The following is a 19782-nucleotide window of genomic DNA, read 5'->3' as shown; positions in this document are numbered from 1 at the left end:
CCGGCGGAGCCCGATTTCTGTTCTTATCCTGAAGCAAAGTTCTTAACCTGAAGCACTATTTCTGGCTTAATGGAGTGTGTAACCTGAAGTGTATGTAACCTGAAGCGTATGTAACCAGCCGAGGTACCACTGTATATGGCAACAGAAATTCCCCTGTTTTCCAGACAGAGAAGGGTAGAAAGTGATGGGTTTGCAGCAGCAATTTAGCATGACATAATCTCTTACCAATGGGTTGTAGCGGCAATTTGGAAAGGCAGGTTTTGTTCACCAGTCTCTCTGTGTGGTTAACCAATCACCCTGGAGTTGAGGTGGCTATTTAAAGTGGGTATTTCAAATGGCAATTCTCTGTCACTTGTTTTAGTACATCCCAAAATTAGCCCTGACAAATATCTCATGCATCCAAAACTGGATGCAATCTACTTGTTCAGAACAAAAGGGCATTTATTTTACTTGTGTCCTGCAGAGGAGATGCCCCTGTATAAAGATTGCTTCACCCTGTGGTGGTGGTGAAGTTGCGTGTTGAGGGGCATTATTATTATTGTCGTCATCATCATCATCATCATCATCATCATCATTACTACATAACTGATCAGATACATGCCCTGTGTCTCATCTTCTCCTTCCCCCACCGTGAGAGGGAGGGGTCTTCTTCTCCCACCCTCATTTCTCAGAGTTCCTCCCCTCCACCCCACAGTGTGGAGAACTTTCCAAGCAGCACTTCTTGGCTGTTCTCGCTGTCTAAGCCCATTTTCGCTGGAAGGGTGTGGCAGATACCTGAGGAGTTCAGGGAGGGGAAGTGTGAGGCACTAGCAACATGCCAGGACTGGACCTCTTTACCTTTGGGCAGAGGGAGGAGGCGGCTGGCATGCGATCCCTCCTATCTCATGCAGCCTGAGGAAGAGGGGGGGGAGTGGGGGGGAGTTATGCATGCGTGCGCTTGTAGGGGTGTGTGTGAAACGATTAGAGAGCAGGGCACCAGTGCCAAGGGAGACCTTTCTCCAGCCATCTGATGCCTGGTGGTGCCCACTTCCCTCTTGCTTCGCCCCCCTCTCCTCGTTTTCTCCCCTGTTGCAAGCAGCTGCTCTGAAGAAGAACAACTCGGCTGCCTTTCCAAGGTACGGCGCGCTCCCGGAGGAGCTTCTTGTTGCTCTTGGTAACGCAGGGTGGTTCAGCATGGCAAGGATAGCGCGCTCTCTCTCTCTCTCTCTCTCTCTCTCTGTGTGTGTGTGTGTGTGTGTGTGTGTTCTCGTGCGGAAGAGGGTGATCTCAAACTTTACCACCCATTATATTCGAATAACGATGACCCGGCGTTTTAGACACACACTTCTGCCCCCTTAATCTAGTTGGGGGTGTCTCCTCCTTGCGTCTGACTCCTTTTGAGTTAAGGGAATGATCATTTCATTCTATGTTTCGAGGCAGAAGGGAAACCTGGGAAGCTGGGATCATCTCTCCTTGTTTTGTGTCTCCAGGGAAAGCTCATTTAATTTTTATGGCTCAATGGGAGAAGTTCCACACCTGGCTGTATTTGTGTGCATGTGTATTTTACTCGACATATTTGAATGTTTTACACACACGCGCATTTTTCTTTCTTTTTAACAAATCCAATATATAAATAATTGGGATGGTTATACTGTATATCAGAATACTTTCACCACATTCCACCCCCCCCCCGGAAGACAGTGACCATCACTGGCCGTTTATGTTCAGGGAAGGGGTTTCACACCTGCTGCAGTGGGAGAGGGATCAGATAAACCCTTCCCCAGCCCTCTGTTGCTCTGTAAATGGGGGAAAGACATTTCACTCTGGAAAGCGTGTGTGTGTGTGGTGCGCCCGGGAATGTTAAGGGGGTGGGGATAATTCACTTTGATGGGTTAAACAGGAGCTCCTTCCCTAAAACCCATGATTCCCAGGTACCGGGAAACGCTCCTTTCATCGTTCCAGGTCGCCACAGGGTGAGCAGGTCCCTCGATGGCCCAAGACACGCATCACCCACCCACCTCTCTCTCCCTCCCTCTCTCACTCTTTCCTAGGGAATACTACCAGCTCTCTCGCCCAGCTTTGCAGCGGTTTAAAGTGGGGAGGGGGTTGGCTCTAGCTGTTTTTTTCCTCCCTTGAGCAGCAGCAGCAGTGTGTGTGTGTGTGTGTGTGTGTGTGTGTGTGTGTGTGTGTGTGTAGAGCTGGGAGAGATTTGGGAGGTTTAGGGGCTCGTTGCCATGGCTCCCTTGAAGCTCTGCCGAAGGAGATATTGATGCCAGTCACGGAGGGACCCTTCTTCCTTTCTGCACGCTTGATATTTTCTTCCCTTCTTCTCCCTTTCTCTCTCCCTCTCTCTCCTCCTCCCTCCCTCCCTCCCTCCCTCCTCCTTTCCCCTTTTGGCGGAGCAGGCAAAGTGATTAATTTGGCGAGCCAGGACGGGGCTTCCTGGTGCTGCGCTCGCCTCCCGAGCAAAAACGGAGCCGGACTCCCTGGCAAACTCCTGCTGTCTCTTCCTGGAGAGGTCCACACGCCCCCCACCCCACCCCAGGGGCTGCCCAGGCTGCAAGGTAAGAGAGAAAAGGACGGATGAGGGTTGGTGGTGGTGGTGAAGGAGCAAAGAGTGTGAGAGAAGAGAGGGGGAGGGGCTGCTCGCTCCCTCTCACCTTGATGGGAAATCAATGGCCATTGGCTTCCTGGACGGAGCCAGCAGGCGACTCCGGGGCTGTCCAGGACGGGCAGGAGAGTGACAGGAGGAAGCCCGGGACGGGGTCTCCAAAATATGGGAATGGGGCGGCGTTTCTGCCCCACACCTTGAAAGATGCAGAGATGAGGTGGGTGGGTGTGGCCGGAGCAAAGGCAAGGCTTACCTATGGCTCACCTGGAGGGCTGCATTTAAAACCGCGCGCCCCTCCTTCCCCACCTCCGTTTGCTTCCCCTGCCCGATGCCATGGGCAGTTTAACAAGTGCTTGGCTTGGCTTTCCCAAGGCATGGGTTGGGCGAGGGAATTTCCTCGGAATGTTGCCGTGTTGAGTGTGGAGCTTTTCCTGCGCGCAGGTGCGCTTGAGTCACCACCCCCCTTTCTATCCAAGACAGAGGAAAGAGATGCTCTCAGGTTGTGGCTCTAACTCGTATTGCCAAAGTATGGGGCGTGGGGATTTCACGTTTAAAGTCCACCATCGCCTCTCAAGAGATCGATCAATTGTGCAGTCCCGGAAAAGGGGCGGGGACTCTCCCGTCCCGTGTGTCCGTGTCGCCTGGAGAAAGTTTGCATGTGGACGCGGTGCGGTGGAAACATCAGAGACACCGTTTCCTGAGTCTCTGGGGGTGAAGGGGGTCGTTTTGTGTTTCTCGACATCGACAAGTGCGAATCAAAGATGTATGCTGCTGAATTTGAGGATTAGATACCTTTAGTTGTTTGTGCTATATGAAACACTTAAACCTCAGGGGTGTGGGTTTGAGCCCCACATTGGGCAAGAGATTCCTGCGCTGCAGGGGGTTGGACTAGATGACCCTCGTGGTCCCTTCCAACTCAATGCTTCTATGTCATGCTGGATGTTTTGGATGCATTCAGTCTTGCAGGGCTTGGTTTGGTTTTCCAGTGGGAGCACAGCTCTTATTTATGGAGATAGTATTTCATTCAAAAAAGGCCAGATGTGCTTATTGATGGTTAAATAAGTGTCCTCTGTAACTGAAGAGCACCTGAGATGTTACGGTGGAATGGCCTATGAGTTAGAATGTTGGCAAAGCCAACTTCCTGTACATTGGACTGAGCTGCGGCAGGATAAACCCTCCCTACACTAGTCCCGCCTTCCCTCCCGAAAGCCACTTCCTCTCACATGCTTTCCTTTCTGGTAGAAGTTCCTTCCAGCCTTGTAGGCTCCTAAGGGGAAGCAGAACTGGGCAATGGATCATAGAAGGAAGAAGGCAGGGTGAAAATTTCACACCCTTCTGCCCCCTCCACTAACGCTTTTTAGGAACATGGCAGCAACCTAACACAGGGTTGAGATGTTTGGGTGTATTGCCTTGGATTTAAAAGCAGAGTTTCTTTTTTATAATAGAAAAGCAGGGTGGAAATCCATTAAATAACTCAAAGGAATTGGCTGCCCCTGAGAGTGTGTCTCAGACCACTGGATTGAATCCAGTCTCAATTTGTTTTTTATTTAATAGCAGCAAAAGGGAGGAGTGCACTGCCTATCAGAATGTAGTGCAGGAGGAGGAGGATAATTTGAAACCTTTTCTCCCCAGCCATGATCCTCATGCAGGATAAGGGTTAGAAGAAACAAACAAACCCTGCCATTGGTGCCAATGAGAACCCCCTCTTGCCCAAGGCTATTAGCAGTTTGTTGACACAGTGGTTCATTGACAACATCCTACTCACTGCGGTCCCCATGAAAACTGCTTTCTCCTGCAGCACCTGCTATTAAATTTTAAAAACTTGGTGCGGTTGCTAATAACATGTTTAGAGTCAATGTGTCAGTTTGGCCCTAATTTTGTCACACACCTGCTTGAAATAAGGGCGTAAAGTAAGCCATTAATAAAATCAAGTTCTGCTCATTTCAGTTGCACCTAAGTGGAAGTAACTTTAGTCTGGATCATCTAACATATAGCATGGTTCCCTTCTGATATTGTTGGACTACAACTCCCATCATCCCTCATTATTGGCCATGGTCACTGGTGGCTCTTGCCTTTTGGGACTAGGAGGATAGAAAGCAGGAAGGCCAACAGTAGTAGGTGAAGACTGAGCCAATGACAGCTGGAGCCAACTTCTTCCAGGTTCCTCCCTGAGTTCTGCATGGGCAAAATTGAAACTAAGGAGGAGGAAGCCAGCAGCCAGGGCTTCTTTGGAGGACCACATTCAGCAACCAGGCTGGAAGTTCTCCACCTCTGACCTAATCCATCAGAAATCCATTTGCAGGGTGGTGGTCGTGGTGAATAAAAGTGTAGACTATGTCTCAGCTTGATTTCAGTTTGGGCTCAGCTAATACAAGCTGTTTTCGAAACAAAAACTAGAGACTATATCATTCCTCCAGCCCCCAAACCATATTTCAAAATTCAGAAACCACACCAGGAGCAAGACAAGGCATGAATGCTTCCACTATGTGTGAGATCCTGCCTGCCTGCCAACCTCTCTCCATCCCAAACCTTACATGATGGCAACTTGAGTGAGTGTCTGCCTCAGTTCTTTTTGCAAATCTTTCCCTTCCTCAAAGGGCAGCAAATCCCTCACCTTCCAGATAGAAACAGTGTAGCAAGATGTGTATGCCAGTGGGGATGCTCTGCCAGTGACAGAAGAAGGAGCTTAGTTTCAGCTTCCCTCTTGATAGAAATTATTTCCCCTAATGCTTTTCTTCCTCCAGACATACAAACCCTTGAACTCCTGCAGGAAATGACAGACTAGCCTCTCATTAGCTGGAAATGTCATTCTGAACTTCATTTCTAGAATCAGGAGACACCAAGAAGACTTTCCCAATCGTTGCTGGAGCCCCATGCTGCCTGAAACTCCATCATTCTTCTCCATTGTGGGGATGGGGAAGGATAGCTGACATCAGAGAGATGTCACTGATCAGGTTCTTCTTCAAGGGTTCCTTTCTTCAAGCATTTGATAAGAGTGCTTGAGGGGACCATTTGACTATTGGACCAGCATCTCTTTCCCACACATCCCTATTTGATTTCATTCTTAAGGTAACCTTGATGTTGAAGCAAAATGCCCAAGACTACTGGACTGAGGCATGCATATTTTTACAACGCTTTGGGGGCTGATGAGGCTAGCATTCTCAGGATAGTTCTCTTTTAGAGAAAAGTACTGTTCTAGATAGTACCGCTTGAAGAACCATGTGGCTAATGCCCAACTGCCATCTGCTGCTGCTATCATAAGAAGCTCATATTTATCTGGTATAAAATATTGATTTTCCAGATCATAAGTTGTGGCTGACTTATACATTTATGTGCCATTTCCTGAGAAGTTTTTTTTTTGTTGTTGTTCAAAAGGCAAGTCAAATGTCTAAACTATGTATAGATCAGCAAGGGATTCCTGGAGCATGTGAGTTTTCTGTGACAAAGCATCCCTGCTACCCTTTGAACCTCCCAGTACCAATACCAAGAGTAAGAAGCATGGCAACTATACCAGCCCTGAGACTATCATTTGGGTTAAATCAGGCCACAGCTTTATTGACCACAGATGTACAGTAAGAGGTTTGGCATAGGCAGGAATCTGCATGTATCTGAGCTGCTGGTGCCCCCTTCCTGAAAATGAAGGTCTTTTTGTCTTTTAGGGAATGAAAGAGAGAGTGAGGAGCTAAGAGCATGAATTGAATTGGATCGTGTGGCTAGTTGCTGGGAATCTCAACTGGGGAGAGTGTTGTGCTCAGGTTCTGCTTGCGGGTTTCCTATTATAGGCATCTGATTGGCACCTGTGAGAAAAGGATTCAAGGCTAGATGGGTCTTTGGTCTACTCTAGCACAGCTGTTTGGATGGTCTCATGAGGCAGGGGCTTGCCTGTGGAGTATGCCCACCTCAGTTCTGGTTGCAGCAGGTTGAGTAAGGACACTAATTGTTGCTCCAAACACAATGGACTAGTTCTTTCAGTATGAAATGAAAATGTTTCATTGAAACATTAATAACAGTCAATGTATTTGCATTGTACTTTGGGTATGTAAAAGTTTATTCATAAATGGAAGAGCATACTACCTACGTCATCAGTGACAGTAATTCTCTACTGTACTACTGTGCTGCCAAGAAATGAATAGTTGTATTCTTTGAGGGCTTGCAACAAGAAAATTAGGATACTGTACATACGTTCAATTGTGGGTCTTTGGATTATAGTTTTCTATTCAACATAGTAGCTGTCACTCAGAGGAGTGCAATTATTACAGGCATTTAGCATGTGCTACGTTGATAATTAAACATAATGAGTGAAAACATAATAGCCCTGCTATTTAATCCAGAAAGCCGCAAGATAAGTATTCCTATAAATAAGAGATTATTTGCAAGCATTTTATGTTTATTTAGTGGAGTCTGAACTGCAGCCATTTTGTTTGCCACTGAAATGCTTAATGAATCACCTGTCATTGGATGGGAGGGGGCAAGCCAGCAAAAAGTAGCTTTAAGGTAGTCTCAAGGATGTTGTGAATAGTGGGCATGATAAGAAAGCTTCTCTATTCCCCAGCTTTTCTTTATTTTTAATTTCCCCACTGGGAGAGGACAGGAACTATTGCAAAACATTACTAATTACTCCAGTTTATCTCACATGTGTTACATTGATGTGGTTAATTATTGCTTTTCCCATTAGCAGTGTTTTAAAGAATAATGAATTAACATATCACATTCATCAAAAGAGCATCTACAAAGTTTATCTTCTCAGAGCCAGTGTGTTCTTGCGTTACAAGAAGTTACGGAGGTTTCCCAAGGAACAAAATGTATTGGGATTCCTTTACAAGGTGCTTTAGACCTTGATGAATGACTTGAATTGATCACCAACGAGTGACACAGGCAAACTATTGGTTGCTTAGCAACCTGATGTGATTCTACAAATTTTGGGTACATTTCTCCCGCAAGTGAGGAAATTCTGTTTTTGTTAAAGGAGCACTTTTTTGTCAGTACAAAAGCCGCCCCGGCAAGAATACGTTACCCAGAGGAATTCTGTGCCACTCTTTGTAACAGAATATATTTGAAGGATAAAGACTGATGGCTGTTCGCTGGAAAACTGTGACAATCTGGAGCCATTCAAATGTTTCCAGTGCTTTATAATAAGTCATAATTGCATATTTGTCCTTTCTGAGTCAGACGTCTGCAGAAAGACAAGTAGCAGTGGGAGAAATCCCACTGGAGGGATTCATCCACTCTGTGCTTTTGAAATGGTTCATTCATGCTGTCTTGAAGTGTGAGGTCCTGCTAGGTCATGTTGAGTTACATGGTGTTTCATTATGAGTAAATGGAACATAGCATGGAGCATGCAGTTCAGTGATTGCCCAAATTATAACAGGGCAGCTTGGCACAGCTTGGGATTCATACGACATAGGACCTTAGCCGGCTAGTCCCAAGGACTGAGATTGATTTCTTGAATGACTCATCTTCTGTATTGTCTTCCCCAAAAGGGATGCTAAAGATCTAAATTTCAAGAAGAAAATGGGGTGAAATTGTGTAGCAATGCCGATTGAAGACAAAGATGGGATTTAAGGCAACTCGTCGGTTTCCACGGCAATTTGGACTGAAGCTTTGTTTAGAAAGAAGATAACTTTGTGGCTCGGCAAAACCATAATGACACTATATTTGAAACCAGCGCAGTTCGTTGCTATATTCTGATGGGATAACTGTTTAAGTGAGCCAATCCACATCTCTCTATCTATACCACATCCTAACATTGATTTTTAGGTAGAAATTCTATTACTTTCCGCTGGAGGACCTTCATTTGAAAAATGGCAAAATATGACCTTAAACACTAGATCAATGCTGCCCAACCAATTCTGGCTCATGAACAACAATATTGAGCAAGTAAGCGACTACAGGCTGCATAGTACTTTATTCCTTATCTACCCTGGAGGAGAAACAAAAGAATGAGAATCTCAGGAGGGGAGGGAGGTACATGGAATTCCTTTCTGTCCAACCTTTCCTTGACAGCTACATAAAAGGAACGAAGGAATGATCACACAGGTTCATTCAAGAAGCAGTTTATGCACTCTTGGGTATATTTCATGCAATTCTGGTTGTTTCAGGCTCCCCAAGAATACAGTATGGGCAGGAGCTGAACTAAAAATAAAATAAAGGTAAATTGAAATGATCCAGTGAATGGGTTGTCTTCTTTATGAAGGATGACTTTAATGATTATATATTTTTAAAGTCATAAATAGGCTGATTTGTGTGAGAGGCACAAAGGCTGTTTTTATGCCTTGAGATGGAGTGGAGAATAGATAAAAGCAAGGTACTATCAGGCTTCAAACACATGGGATCATTCACTTTTAAGACAGAAGCTTTAAGAGAAAGGAAATGCTAGTTTACCTGGTTAAGCTAAATGGCCCGTGAAAACAGCAGTCTGAAGTACAGCATCCATATTTAGTGACAGTATATCTCCGTCTGTGAAGTATAGAAAGAGAATTTTAACACTGTTGGAGGGGAGAATTTCCACTTGCTTGCCACCCATCCCAAGCTCATATGATTTATTTTGACCTCAGAACATTAATGGTCGGGTGTGTGTCTGTGTGTGTCTGTGTGTATGTGTCACCTACGATTCTCTGTTTGAAGGGCTGTCAGGTCCAAGATAAAGATAAAGAACTATAAGAAGGAAATCAAGGGACTTGATATTGCACATGAAGAGTTAGTATCCAGACAGAAGAATAACCACTGGTCACAGTGGTTCCGACAGTCTTCCCCACTTTGGTGGCATGTTCTGCATTTACTTTTAAATCATAACAATGATTTATAATTTTCTAGCAATACATATGAATTAGCACATGCAAATTTACACGCTCTTTTTTCTTCTCTGGTGATGTGTTTCCTCTCTTCTTTTTTGGCACTGTGTAAGTGGATACTTTAGAGGCCAGTCTTTCCATATAAGAGTGGATTCCACCCTAAATGGCTCAGATCATGCCAAGGTTCTAGTCTAAGCACAACATGTGACCCCCAAAGCCATATGCAGTCTGCCAGCTGCATATTAAAAAATTACCTGGCAGGCATAACACAAGCCTGGGGGCTGGGAAGTCAAAATTATTCAGGCCTGCTATAAGGTATTTGTATTGGTTTGTGCAGGATTACCGGCAGTAAGACATTATGTTTTTATTATTGGTAGATTTTATTTGAAACTGGATCCCGCCCCCAACAATTACAAAAATCCCAAATGCACATATATAGTATGGAGGAGGGTACTTGGCTTGGCATTAGCATACATAAAAAGGATCCCAGGAGTGTAGCTGATCACAGGTTGAACGTGAGTCAGCAATGTGACATGGTTGCAAAAAAGGTTAATGCAGCATTAATGGAACCAGTTTCCAAGTCAGAAAATGTGCTACACTTTATTCTGTTTTATGGAATACCGTGCTCAGTTCTGGGTGTTGCCCTTTAAGAAAGGTGTAGTCAAATTTGAGTGGGTTTAAAGGAGTGCAATGAAGCAGTATCTGTGAGAGAAGGTTGAAGAAACTAAGTTCAGCCAGAAGAAAGAAGACTGAGTGTTGGAAGCATAAGGTAAAGGGACTCCTGACCATTAGGTCCAGTCGTGGCCGACTCTGGGATTGCGGCGCTCATCTCACTTTATTGGCTGAGGGAGCTGGCGTACAGCTTCCGGGTCATGTGGCCAGCATAGACCTTTTCCAATCCATGAAGGCCTGTTACAGTGAAGGTTCAAAGCCTTGTTTTCTGTTGCCCAAGGGGACAGGACCAGAAGAAGTTATAGGAGGATTCACTTTCAACAGAGGTCTTCAAGGATACACTGGGCAGCTGTCTGTGGGGGGTGGCTTAGCTCTGAATTTCCTGCATCAGGCAGGGGACTGGGCTAAATAGCCCACAACGTGTCCTTCAACAATATGATTCAAAGTTCCTCCTCCAGGTAGGGCTGAAAGGAATTATTTCTGTCTGAAACCTTGGATAGCTACTTTCTAGTCAGTTCAGAAAACACTAAACTAGATGGAAAAATAGTCCAGCTTTCTGCATTCCTAGGCTATCTCTGGTGCTCACAAAGAACAGTGACATTACTCTGATAAAACTGATGCAACACAATTGCTTTGTTGGGAGAGTGAATTCTACTTCACACACAAAAAACCCCTGATGTTTCATTTATGAGAGCTCTAAGAGTGGCATTTTTAAAGTTATGTTTATTCCTAAAGAATTGGAATGAACTGAAGTCCCCGGCAATGGAGAGAAGGGGTGGGGAGGGAGTTACTTAAGACAATTACGTTGTGCTATTACACATGTCTGCTTCCATTTGAAGCAAACTCCCATTAAAGGAATTTCTGGCTTAATGATGCATGCTTCTAAGACTGTCATTGGACAACTTGGATTTAGGGCTCAATATTCATGAAGCTAAGGAGAAACTGTGTAAAAGCACATTCCTCTCCCCTCACCCCATATTTCTGCATGCTTTTATGCACGTCTACTGGCATGCACAGATGCCTGATTATTTCTGCCTGCAATTGCAGTAATTGCCTCTGTACAATAGCCAAGCAAATGCATTGCGATATAGGCCCCTAATTTAGTTCCTTTCACTTTGCTCAGTTAACCATTCAAGGCAGTCAGGATAGAGGGGGAAACCCCAGTCTCTTTGATACCTCTGATGATTTTTGCACATCTTCTGTCACCACAAGATGTCTTACGCACCATTCTCCACAAAGATACTTAGCATATTGCCTTGGAAAATGGAATCTGCATTGATCAACATAAAGACACTTTTCAATGGGCTCTGTTAAAGACTAGAGAATGTCCTGTATATATTATGTAGGTGACAAGACAACAGCGCAGATGTAATGGTGGTATAATTTAGATGATTCAATGGGTTCCCAGTCTCGTAAGAGGCTTCCTTTTGGCCCATGTTCTGTATATCTAAGCAGAGCTTCATTCAAATCAGCAGGAGACCAGATGGATGCACAGCCCAGCTTCCAGGAAGAGGTTTCACATGACTAAAGATGCAGATTATACACTGAATTATTTGTAACCACATTACTAAAGCACTGACAGCAGCAATATTTTTTTATGCTGAGTGCTTAATTCTTCTCTGCACCCTCATTTCTTTTTTAAAAGTATATTATCAGATATCTGTTTTTCTCCTCTATCTCTCAGCACGTTAACTCATGGAACAAATTGCATGTAGGTATGCAAAAATAATGGAAGAAGCCATTCATTTGAATTGTCTTTTGCAATATACCTGAAGAAACATTCTATTACTGAGGTCAGGGGCAACACTAGGCGTTTTTCTGCCTGAGGACAAGATGCTCCTACATTCCAGACACAGAAACAGACTGGACTGGCAGTTGTATTAAAAAGACTCAGATTTCCTCTCTAGCAAGAACATCTTGAATGGTTAACTAAGCAAGGTGGGGAGACCTTGGCTGTGCACCTGAGAGCAGAAGGCCCATTTAGGTGGCACAACAGGCTGTGTGCCATGCACACTCTTGTCCTCCAGCAAAGGCGGATGGCCAAGGAATGGCCTTCCTTCCTCTCCTCCTGCCTTTTGTTTCTGTTGCCTGAAATAACTGCCTCATCACGCTGGCAAACGATAAGCCTGGCCTTGACGTAGAGATCCCAATTCTCTCTAGAGGTCAAAAGTTGCCATGTGTCTCTTTTCAAACTGAAAAAAAAAAAATATCAATGAAGTTGATTAAAATATTAAGCAAAGTAAAGAGGCAAGTAGCAGAATGATTCGCCAGAACATATACAGTGGTACCTCGGGTTACATAAGCTTCAGGTTACATATGCTTCAGGTTACAGACTCCGCTAACCCAGAAATAGTGCTTCAGGTTAAGAACTTTGCTTCAGGATAACAACACAAATCGTGCTCTGGCGGCTAAAGTGGTGCTTCAGGTTAAGAACAGTTTCAGGTTAAGAACGGACCTCCGGTACAAATTATGTACTTAACCTGAGGTACCACTGTATTCACAAGATAAAAATGCCCAGCAAGCAGATGCTGAATCCAAATGGATGCTGAATCCGAAACATAATCTGAGCCACATCCACACCATACATCAAAAGCACTGTTATATTGTTTTAACAGTTCCATAGTAAGCACATAAATTTGGGTCCCAGGTGGGGAAAAAGGCCAGGGTCACTATTCTTTCTCACTCTCAGGTTATAAACTCCTCGGAATGAAGTGGGGGGAGGGGAGGGAAATAGGACATATTTCATACGTAAGTCTGTAAAGTACTGTATACACCCACTGTAAAATAATGAGAGAGAGAAGAGATGAGCAGTAAATTAAAAAAGTAACAGTGCTGTCAATTATTTGATAAAAAAAATGATTCCTAAAAATTTCTCGGCATTATACTTTGAAGAGCGTGTATGTAATTCAGTCTTGCAGAAGGATTCTTAATCTCTGCAGTGTACACATATGCTGGGTTGCCCAGTTTTGCTTTTTCATGTCTGCCTGGCATGAGAAGATCTGATATCAGTCAGGTTATTAAACAGAGAATACCAAACAGTATCAACAAGACCTTGCAGGCATACAGGTATCTAATTTCCCATGTTGGCAAAACCTGTTTGTTCAAATGAATAGTTATCTGGAAACTCTATCTGAAGGGAGAGCCAAGTGAACTTTTTTTGGCATTGCACTTTCAGTCTGCCAGCAAATGAAGTTTGGAAGGTTGTGTCAGTAATAACGTGGATAGTAGGAGGCATCTATCCAAGTGCATAGATACATACAATAGCCCCAAAAAGAGAAGTGCCAGACTGTGGAGTGCTTTTTGGGTTAATGCCAGTTGGTTAACTGTATCAAATAAAACTGTATATCAAAGGGGAAAGGAAGTATGTGGCCTACCAATTTACTATCCCTACCTAAAGGAAAAAGAAAAAAGAGGGGACCTATAGCAGGAGGAAATTCATCATGAAAAGTCAGTTAGGATCCACAACAATTTAATAAGGCTTACTTATTACATTATTGTGGCCCCTAAATGGCCTGGTCTATAGCATTTGCCATCTCTGGCTTAAGCTATTTGAGTTGTGAATGCCAGGCTATACAAATGGGTAAGGGCAGGGGAGAGAGGGTTGCAGGTGGAAGGCCGAGACCCTGCTTAATAAAGCCCTTTTTATTCAATGCACTCCCTACTGCTGGCAGTGGGGAGCCCATAAATGCAGGGCTTACTGCATTCTTGACAAATGTAGGTTTTCATCTGCCAATTGATTCCATGTTTACTCACTCTTTCATCTAAAAAATCTGCGATATTATTATCCCTGATTACTCCATTGAATTCCATCATCCCTGCTGTTTGCCTCCGTGCAACATGCGAGCAGAGCTTCTGCATGCTCTATTGGCAGGTGATTTCATGATAATACCTGCCCCAACCAGGGCTCACCTGCTGTGAGGCAGTGTAATTGGAAATGGAATTTTGAGCTTCATTTCCTGTTACATCCTAGTGAGCAGCTAGAAACAAACACAAAATAATCTGCATGAGAATACAACAGACAATTTTAATCGGGAAGCATTAAGGCAGCGGACTGGCAGTTACAGAAAGTAATATGTGGTAGGGGCCAGTCAAGCAGCCCCTGGAGTCAATAGGATTTCATTGACTGATTCCCAGGAAGCAGCATTTAGCTTGTACAGGTCTTGGAGCTCATTATGGTTTTGGTGCAGGGAGCTTTTGTGCTTCAGCAATGGAGTTGGCTTCCTCCTCCTAGTGTAGTAGAAACTGTGAATGTTCTTGCGTTGGCTCCCTGCAGTATGCAAAGATTTCAGAGAGCAATTCCAGCTCCTTGTCAGGTTGAGAAATTAATCCTCCCTGTATCACAAATAAGCCTGTTTTCTCTTTGGAAGCAGCATTATCAAGTCCAGGAAAAAAAATACGCTGTGCATTTAGTTCTGTTTTCCAATCCCCAACCAAAACTGGAAATAATCAATGTGTTCAAAAGGTCAGCAACACTGTAGACCCTGAGACAGAACATAATTCAACCAATTATGTTAACCATTGTCATAAAGACAGAGAAGTGTGTTTGTGATGTCTTTTGACTAGGCCTGTTTATCTTCTGTGCATGGTTTCACAACTGATGCTAACTATGCCATTTTACTCTAGCAGGTTTGTTTGTTTGTTTAACCATTTAGGAAGTATAGTATGGAAAATAACTATTGTTGTAAAATGGCCTCTACAGAAATGGAATTAAATTTATGGTGAATTAGCTTTTTTCTCTTCATAGAATCATAGAATCATAGAGTTGGAAGAGACCACAAGGGCCATCGAGTCCAACCCCCTGCCAAGCAGGAAACACCATCAGAGCACTTCTGACATATGGTTCTCAAGCCTCTGCTTAAAGACCTCCAAAGAAGGAGACTCCACCACACTCCTTGGCAGCAAATTCCATTGTCAAACAGCTCTTACTGTCAGGAAGTTCTTCCTAATGTTTAGGTGGAATCTTCTTTCTTGTAGTTTGGAACCATTGCTCCGTGTCCGCTTCTCTGGAGCAGCAGAAAACAACCTTTCTCCCTCCTCTATGTGACATCCTTTTATATATTTGAACATGGCTATCATATCACCCCTTAACCTCCTCTTCTCCAGGCTAAACATGCCCAGCTCCCTTAGCCGTTCCTCATAAGGCATCGTTTCCAGGCCTTTGACCATTTTGGTTGCCCTCCTTTGGACACGTTCCAGTTTGTCAGTGTCCTTCTTGAACTGTGGTGCCCAGAACTGGACACAGTACTCCAGGTGAGGTCTGACCAGAGCAGAATACAGTGGCACTATTACTTCCCTTGATCTAGATGCAATACTCCTATTGATGCAGCCCAGAATTGCATTGGCTTTTTTAGCTGCCGCGTCACACTGTTGGCTCATGTCAAGTTTGTGGTCAACCAAGACTCCTAGATCCTTTTCACATGTACTGCTCTCAAGCCAGGTGTCACCCATCTTGTATTTGTGCCTCTCATTTTTTTTGCCCAAGTGCAATACTTTACATTTCTCCCTATTAAAATTCATCTTGTTTGTTTTGGCCCAGTTCTCTAATCTGTCAAGGTCGTTTTGAAGTGTGATCCTGTCTTCTGGGGTGTTAGCCACCCCTCCCAGTTTGGTGTCAACTGCAAATTTGATCAGGATGCCCTTCAGTCCATCATCCAAGTCGTTGATAAAGATGTTGAATAAGACCGGGCCCAAGACAGAACCCTGTGGCACCCCACTAGTCACTCTTCTCCAGGATGAAGAGGAACCATTGATGAGCACCCTTTGGGTTCGGTCAGTCAGCCAGTTACAAATCCACTGAGTGGTAGCATAGTCAAGTCCGCATTTTACCAGCTTCTTTACAAGAATATCATGGGGCACCTTGTCAAATGCCTTGCTGAAATCAAGGTAGGCTACATCCACTGCGTTCCCTTCATCTACCAGGCTTGTAATTCTGTCAAAAAACGAGATCAGGTTAGTCTGACATGACTTATTTTTCAGAAATCCATGCTGACTATTGGTGATCACAGTATTCCTTTCTAGGTGCTCACAGACTGTTTGCTTAATGATCTGCTCCAGAATCTTCCCTGGTATTGATGTCAGACTGACTGGGCGGTAATTATTTGGGTCCTCTCTTTTCCCCTTTTTGAAAATAGGGACAACATTTGCCCTCCTCCAGTCTGCCGGGACTTCACCTGTTCTCCAGGAATTCTCAAAGATGACTGCCAGTGGTTCTGAGATCACATCTGCCAGTTCTTTTAATACTCTTGGATGCAGTTCATCTGGCCCTGGAGACATGAATACATCTAAACTAGCCAAGTATTCTTGTACTATCTCCTTAGTTATTCTGGGCTGTGTTTCCTCTGCTGAATCATTTGCTCCAAATTCTTCAGGTCGGGCATTGTTTTCTTTATCGGAGAAGACTGAGGCAAAGAAGGCATTGAGGAGTTCAGCCCTTTCTGTGTCCCTTGTTTGCATTTCACCATCTTCTCCTCTGAGTGACCCCACTGTTTCTTTGTTCTTCCTTTTGCTACGAACATACCCATAAAAGCCTTTTTTCTTGCTTTTAACCTCTCTAGCAAGCCTGAGTTCATTCTGTGCTTTAGCTTTCCTGACTTTGTGTCTACACGTGCTGGCTATTTGTTTGAATTCCTCTTTGGTGGTTTCCCCCCTTTTCCATTTTTTGTACACATCCTTTTTTAATGTTAACTCAGTTAAAAGTTCTTTAGATAGCCACCCTGGCTTCTTTAGGCACCTTCCATGTTTCCGTCTCATTGGTATTGCCTGAAGTTGTGCTTTTACTATCTCCCTCTTAACAAACTTCTAGCCATCATGTACTCCCTTTCCTTTTAGTATTACTGTCCATGGGATCTCACCCAGCACTTCCCTAAGTTTTATGAAGTCGGCTTTCTTAAAGTCAAGAAATTGAGTCCTAGTATGCTTGGCTGCTCCTTTCCGCTGTATAGTAAACTTCAGAAGAGCATGATCACTCGCGCCTAATGATCCTTCCACTTCTACCCCACTGACCAGGTCATCAACATTGGTTAGAACCAGATCTACAATGGCTGTTCCTCTTGTTGCTTCTCCCACTTTCTGGACAACGAAGTTGTCTGCAAGGCCAGTGAGGAATCTGTTTGACCTTATGCTCTTGGCTGAGTTTGACATCCAGCAAATATCCGGGTAATTGAAGTCCCCCATTACTACTATCTCCCTTCCTTTTGCATGCTTGGCCATCTGTTCCAGGAAGGCATCATCTATGTCCTCCGTTTGGCTTGGGGATCTATAGTAAACTCCCACAATGAGGTCCCTGTTATTCTTCTCTTCCTTAATTTTGACCGAAATGCTCTCACTTTGGCTTTGAGGTTCTAAATCTTGGATCTCTTCACAGGTATACACATCCCTGACATATAACGCCACTCCTCCTCCTTTCTTGTCTGGTCTGTTTCTCTGAAATAGATTGTATCCCTCCATTATTACATTCCAGTCGTGGGACTTATCCCACCAGGTTTCAGTGATGCCTATTATGTCATATTTAGTTTGCTGTACCAAGAGCTCAAGCTCATCTTGTTTATTACCCATGCTTTGCGCATTAGTGTACAGACATTGAAGTCCATTAATCATTCGCCCGTGTCTCTTATTTAAGGATTTTTTCCTCCCACCACTAGGTCTGCGTGCTGTTTGCTCCATTTGGTCTATGACATTTGGATGATCATCTTCCTCACTTGATAGACTCCTACCTTCAGGAGCACTGTCTCCCTCCCCCACATTAGTCAGTTTAAAGCCCTCCTGATGAGGTTTCTGAGATTTTTGGCAAAAACATTCCTCCCAACCATTGTGAAGTGCAGCCCATCGCTTGCCAGAAGTCCATCTTCAAGAAACTGCAGTCCGTGATCTAAGAATCCAAACCGTTCCTGTTTACACCATTTGCGAAGCCAGCTGTTCACTTCCACTATTTTCCCCTCTCTCCCTGGGCCACGGCGTTCAACTGGGAGGACAGATGAGATGACAATTTGTGCATTTAATTGCTTCAATTTCCTGCCCAGAGCCTCATAGTCTCTTTTGATCTTCTGGAGGCTATTGCTTGCAGTGTCATTGGTTCCCACAAGAACCAAGAGGAAGGGGTATTTGTCAGTGGGTTTTATGATTCCTTGCAGTCGTTCAGTTACATCTTGGATCTTAGCCCCGGGGAGACAGCACACTTCCCGAGACATCTTGTCAGGTCCACAGATCACTGCTTCTGTTCCCCTCAGTAGGGAATCCCCTATCACCACTACACGCCTCCTCTTAGGTCTGGTCGGGGTTCTTCCGTGATCTGTCTGTTCCAAGGTCGCCTGCACATTCCCTGAGGACTGACTTTGCTGCTCGTCTTCATATACCTGATCGACTGTAACGAGGGAGAGATCCTCAAATGGAGTCTGCTCTTCGTCTTCCATGCTAGGGGAGAGGACCTCAAAGCGATTGTGTATTTCTAAACAATCAAAGCGAACCCTGGGCTTCCTACTTCTTTGAGTCACGTTTCCCCATATATCTGGCTCCTGTGTTGGTGAACTAGCCTCCTTCTCAGGGGAGTCCCCTGTCTCCCCCTTGGTGGAGACGGTGTGCTCTGTTGCTTCCAAGAAGAGCTCCAGCTCTCTAATTCTTTGGAGCATAGCCACACGTTCCTCCAGTTGCTGGACTTTGTCTTTTAAGAGGGCAATCAACATGCAGTTGCTGCAGGTAAAGCTGCCTGCAACCTTTGGCAAGATGGCAAACATTGTGCAGGAACCGCAGGCGACTGCAGCTGTTCCCTCCCTCTCCATCTTGAGAACATGTCATTGGGGCTGGCTACAGTGGTCCTCCATCATAAGAAGCATGCAGACAGGACAAATAACTCCCCCCCAAAAAACCCTAGGTTTCCCCCAACAAACGTTTGAGACTAGCTCCCCTAAATCTAAAGATGGATCAAACCGCTGCAAGCTCTGATAAGCTCCTCCCACAGCTAATCACCCGCCTCAACAGAAACCCTGCCCCCTCTGACCTTTGCACAGGGAGAGCAGCTAATCAGCCACAAGAAACACACACACAATAAAACCCTTTTTGCTCCTTCTTCAGCTGCTGCCCTGCAAGCTCTGATAAGCTCCTCCCACAGCTAATCACCTGCCTCAACAGAAACCCTGCCCCCTCTGACCTTTGCACAGGGAGAGCAGCTAATCATATGAACCTTCACTTTGTTAAATACACATATAACTGGTGAAAGATCTATAATATGGTAGGGTTGTTGAGCTTTACTTAAAGAAATCACTGAAGTTGTTGAGCTTTTATGGGAAAACCCAAATGTTATTGAGCCAAACGCCAGAAAAACCACAATTTTTCAAATCACTTGCCTGAGATCCAGGACAATGCGCCACCTTTCGGGAATTCTGGATGTATGGCGCCCTATAATATGGACATAAGAAGGAGTCTTCTACTCAGGAATGCTGAGATGAGTGTGCAGCAAATTCTGGTGTTAATGTCTGTGCTTTCAACTGCAGAGTCAGAAGGAAACCATGTTGAAATGAAGCCATAATGAAACTTAATAGTGCTGTTGTCCAGTAGCAGCTGTTGAGTCTCTGCAGGTGGGCCTCTATAAGTCTTCCAGCTTCCCTACACAGTGAGTTGCTGGCACTTACTGAGGGGGACAGAAGAGGCACAGGGAATATGGTGTGGTGTGTGGCTCCTGCTGCAGTGCATGACATCACACCGAGCTCCCTATGCCAAATTCCTCCCCTTTCCTTC

General features: G+C 44.6%; 1 protein-coding gene and 1 long non-coding RNA gene across 7 annotated transcripts in view; both read left to right on the top strand.

The window, feature by feature from the left end:
• LOC309337417 overlaps positions 1-19782 on the top strand; it is a 345606-nt gene that overhangs the window by 138589 nt on the left and 187235 nt on the right. The gene's annotated exons all lie outside the window — the stretch shown is intronic.
• CHL1 (cell adhesion molecule L1 like) overlaps positions 923-19782 on the top strand; it is a 206095-nt gene continuing 187235 nt past the window's right edge. For 3 of the 6 annotated variants that reach the window (XM_081852350.1, XM_081852347.1, XM_081852349.1), the window contains exons 1-2: positions 923-1115; positions 2385-2543. The gene's annotated coding sequence lies outside the window, so the exon portion shown is untranslated. Of the gene's footprint in view, positions 1116-2114; positions 2544-19782 lie in introns of those variants that run through there. The other 3 variants (XM_081852352.1, XM_081852351.1, XM_081852348.1) reach the window with 3 other exon arrangements.

Source organism: Podarcis erhardii (assembly GCF_964252035.2).
Source record: "Podarcis erhardii genome assembly, chromosome: 2".
Taxonomy (NCBI): domain Eukaryota; kingdom Metazoa; phylum Chordata; class Lepidosauria; order Squamata; family Lacertidae; genus Podarcis; species Podarcis erhardii.
This window is presented reverse-complemented; position numbering and strand designations above follow the sequence as displayed.